Here is a 5,049-nt window from a genome sequence, read left to right as displayed (position 1 = left end):
GGCTGGGGTGGGGCGGGCAGGAGGCAGCTGGCTCCTCTCTTGTCGCCTTGGTGCAGGTAGGCAGCAGGGCCCTTCCTCCTCACATCCTGGCTGGCAGAGGGCTCACCTTTCTGGCCTCGGTTTCCCTGTCTGCACACTGAGGATAAGGAGACAGGGCTTGTTCCCATGGGAGCTCAGGGGACGGAAATCTGGAGCTGCCATTGGAAGTGGCCCCACTGGGTCTGGGGGCTGCCCTGCCCAGTGGTGCCCCCTCTAGCTCTGGCTGAGGACAGCAGGCAGGCCTAGGAGTGGGGCAAGTTGGGGGGCCCAGTGGGGATGGGCCCAGGGGTTCTGCTCGGGTATGGAAGGGGCTGGCGTGTGGTTTACATGTTTGTTCTCTGCACAGGGACCTTGTGGCCCCACTCACACAGCAAAGAGCTGGCCTCTGAGGGCTGCGGCCTCCCCATGCTGCTGCCCCTGCCCCCCCGCCCCAGGCCCCATGCCACCCTCCATCCGCTCCCTGCACATACCCCCACACTGTCCTCCCTGCCCCAAGTGCCCACACCTCCTTCATCCCCACCCCAAGCTCCTCCCTTCACACCCCTCGACTCCCCTCACCCTCACTCAGCTCGGAGCTCCCAGGGCTCAGAGGAGGCCCCAGGTGAGGTCCCAGAGGAACTTCCTGCTGCCAGGGCGGCCGGGCTCCTGGGAGGGAGCAGAGTCAGCCTCAGAGCTCTTCGGATGTTCCTGCGGCCCCCCGCTGGCCGCCCTGTGAGAGGATCTGTGCGCAGGCCGGAGACGTTTTCATGTGCTTGCGTGTGCTTGTGTGTGCACTGCATAAGGGAGTGGTGTGGCAAGTGTGGGTACAGCCTGATGTATGGGGGCCTCCCCATGGCTTCTGCCAGGTCACACCCTCCACCCCAGACATGTGCAGACACTGAATATCCGATGCTCATTCGTGCACACATACATGCCGCAGGTGCTGAGTGCTGCACCGTCAGGCAGGTGTGTGACCGGCCACGGAGGCCGCACTGCACCTCTGCTGTGGGACCAGCCAGGGTACAGGTGAGACGGCCACTGCAGCAACCTTAGATCTCACCTGGCGTGTTCATCCGGCAGCTATTTACAGAGTGCCCACTGTGCGCAGGCCCTGGTGACACAGAACAGAGGTCCCTGTTTACAGAGCGCCCACTGTGCGCAGGCCCTGGTGACACAGAACAGAGGTCCCTGTTTACAGAGCGCCCACTGTGCGCAGGCCCTGGTGATACAGAACAGAGGTCCCTGTTTACAGAGCGCCCACTGTGCGCAGGCCCTGGTGACACAGAACAGAGGTCCCTGTTTACAGAGCGCCCACTGTGCGCAGGCCCTGGTGATGAGGGTGCCCTGAGATGGAGCGCAGGACAGGAGGGAGGAGTGAGTGGGGGACACAGTGGGGGAACAGAGAGGGTGAAGCCACCTGGCTGGAGAGTGCCTGTGAGGATGGGAGGGACCAGGGGTCCACAATCACGCCTGTGGCTGGCCAGGGAACAGGTGACACTACTGGGCCAGCCAGCGGCTGGAGGGACACCAGGCCAGCATTGTCAGCCTCTGAGAGCCCTGAGCAGAGGGAGGGGAAAACACTAGAGAGGGGAGGGGGGCCGCTGCGGGTGGGGAGGGGGGGCGAGGGGCCGGCGGGGGGGGTGGGGGTGCATGTGGGTGTTGCAGCTTCCCACAGTCCCGCCTGGCTGCTCCGAGGGTCACTCACCTATTTGCTCACACAGCCATCCAAGGACTACTTCTTTGTTGTATGCTTGGCTCTGAGTACATGCATGGTCGTGACTGTGCCCAATTTTTTGACCTCCTGCTTGGTAGCCTGTCAGAATCAGACATACAGTGGCGCTCTCTGAGCCTGTTTACTCACCTGTAACCCAAAGACAGAGTTTCCTACTTTGCAGAGTTGATGTGAGGATTAAATGAGATTATATCTTACATGCATTCATGCATTCGTTCACTCATTCTGTTTGTTGAAGCCCAGCATGCTGGGTGCTGGGGAGTGGGACGCACTAACCAGGCAGCACCCCTCCTCAGACATCACCCGGCCAGCCTCAGGGTGACCGCTTGAATGACACCACAGACCGTGGCTTCACCACCAGCGAGCCCAGGGTCAGGGTCTGCTCCACGCCCGACCATCAGCTGGAGACCAAGGCCCAAGTGGGCTGGGGGGCACCTGCCAGGGCTGCAGGGGGCTAGGAGCAGCTCCCCAAACCCAGCCCAGAGCTCCCCAAACCCAGACCAGGCAGTTCTCCTGCATGTGAGGGGCTAGGGCTTGGAGCCTGGGAAGGGTCTGTGCCCCAGCGCGTCTCCTGGAACAGCTGGAGGCAGAAGTGCCCAGGGATCTGCAGTCTGGCTTTTACCCGGGGCGGGGTGGGGCGGGAGATAAGGCTTCAAAGGCACCTGCTAAGGCGCCTTTAGGAGCCAGGCCTGTCCCGCTGCTTCGCAACTGTTTGTGTTACTGGATTGATAGATGGGGGTGTGGGCAGCGGCCAGGCCAGGCCAGCCCTGAACCCTGGCTCCCAGATAAATGGGTCACCTATTAATATGGCCTTGCAGAGGGGCCTGAGGGGCGAGGCTGCCTCCCTCCATGTCTGGGGCCTCTGTCCCCACCCCACAGGCTCCTGAGGGCCAGGGACTGGGCCAGACTGCAGCGTGGGGTTGGCCCAGTCTGGCAGTGGGAGGGGCAGGGGGCCTTGGGATGTCCTTGGGGGGTGGAGGCACCCCCACATGGCCTCAACACAAGGCACCCTTTTCTGAAAAGTACACTTTGATAGCACAGCAGTGTGAGGATGGCTGCCTTCAGAGCACTGCACCGTCACAGGCGAGGCCACAGGCCCTTTATGGCGCTTCCACGCCCCCCGGTCACCTCGCTGCGCGGCCTCTGTCTCCTCCCAGGTCCTTCTCTGCATGACCCTCTACCTGTGCCCTTCAACCCTGTCAAGTGGACAGTCAGGGGCACGCGGCACACTCACGAGCGTGCGCAGCGTCTCCACTGTCGGACCCAGGACACTGTCATCCCCCAAGGAGACTGCGTGCTCGGCAGCTGTGGCTTCCTCTGCACAAGCCGTGGCAGCAACCACGCTGCTCTGTCTCCGCGGACCTGCGTCCTGCAGTCACGTCATGGAGTGGACGCGCGTGTGTGGTCTCTGTCCGGCTTTGTTCCCTGAGCGTCATGTTTTCGAAGTTTGCCCACTTCGTGGTGTGAGCCAGTCCTTCCTTCCTTTCGAAGGCTGAGTAAGATTCCGTCGTATGGAGGGGCCACTTGGTGCTCACCGTCCTCTGTCGGTGGACACTTGGGTTGTTTCCACCTTTTGGCTGCTGTGAACATGTGTGGACCAGCCTGTGAGCACCGCTCTCAGTTCTCTCGGGCGTACACCCGGGTGGGCGGGCTGGGCCCCGGCGATTCTCTGTGTGACTGCCTGCGGGACTGCCAGCGGCTTTGGTGATTTAATTGCTCAGCCTGTGAGAACCAGGATGGCGAGTCCTGCACAGCTGCTGGTGGAGTCATCGGGGTTCTTGCTAGAATCTGGGCTGCGGGGCAGCCGGTGGTAAAGGAGCCGGCCCGGCCCTCGGGGGTCTCGAGGGAGAGAGTAAGGAACTGGGTGAGGAGGAGAGGAGAGGTCAGGAGCGAGGCTACCTGGGCGGGGATCAGGATGGGGACAGTGGGTGCAGAACTGAAGGCAGCACTAACACTCAGTAATCAAGAGAAAGAACATATTTTTGGGGTTTGCTTTTGTTAAAATTTTAATGGAGAAAATTGTGGAGTCACATGCAGCTGCAAGAAATATATAGGGGGCCTTGTGTGATCTTTTTATAAAAGGTGTCACCCCAGCGATGGCATGTTACCCAAATTCATATGTGAGAGAGTGTGTGCATGCGCTAAATTCTACATGCTCTATTTCCTCCTACAGAGTCAAGACAGAGCACGTTCCCAGCACCCTCCTGGGACCTTTGCCTCCCCCTTTTCCAGCCACACCACCTCCCTGCTTCCCTGTCGCTACACCTGCAGCCACTGCTCTGCTCTCCATTTCTGAAATTCTCATTCCAAAAATATCCGCATGGACCGCACCGTAGGCAGCCATCTGGGCCTCGCTTTTCTGCTCAGGTCATTACGTGTCTGTTCACTCGTTTCTTCCTCGTGGTTGCTGAGCAGAGCGCCATGGTGGGACGGCCCCCCCATGAAGAGGCGTCCACGTAAAGTGTGGTGAACACTCGTGGACAGGTTTTTGTGTGGGTGAAGTTTCATCTCTGTGGATACATGCTGGGTGCAGTCACTGGGGCCTATGGCAGTTGCATGTTTAGCATGTAAATAATTGCCAATATTTTAATGCAATATTTTAAAAGAGTAAAATCTTCCCTGGCCGGGTGCTCAGTTGGTTGGAGCATCGTCCCCATACACCAAAAGGTTGTGGTTTTGATTCCTGGTAAGGGCACATACCTAGGTTACAGGTTTGATTCCTGGTTGGGGCATGTATGGGAGGCAACCAATTGATATTTATCTCACATCAATGTCTCTCTCTCTCTCTCTCTCAAATTATAAAAACATCCTTAGGTGAGGATAAAAAAGATCAAAACCAATAGAAAAACCTGCAATGAACAAAATATCAAAGTTTTAAATAAAGACAAGACTAGGATGAGGGGAGCAAAGAGCTCACACTCGGGGGTATGCAAGCACAGGGTGGAATCTTTTCGGTGCTGAATAATACCCCCGTCTGGGTGGGCCACGGTGACTCACCCACCCACCTGCGGGAGGGCGCCTGGGCTGCTTCCCGTCCTGTCAATCAAGAACAAAGCTGGGAAGAGACCAAGATGGCGGCATAGGAAAACACCGGAAATTGCTGCCTCCGACAACAACTTCAAAAATACAACTAAAAGACAGAACGGTCATCATCCAGAACCACAGGAAGGCTGGCTGAGTGGAAATTCTACAACTAGAAGGAAAGAGAAGAGCACACAGACTCAGAGGAGCTACGAAAGTAAAGTGCAGAGGTACGGAGGCTCCGGCGCGCGCGGAAAGGGGCGGGCACCTGAGGACGC

The sequence above is a fragment of the Myotis brandtii genome, unplaced genomic scaffold (genome assembly GCF_000412655.1).
Source record: "Myotis brandtii unplaced genomic scaffold, ASM41265v1 scaffold915, whole genome shotgun sequence".
NCBI lineage: Eukaryota > Metazoa > Chordata > Mammalia > Chiroptera > Vespertilionidae > Myotis > Myotis brandtii.
Note: the sequence above shows the minus strand (reverse complement) of the source record.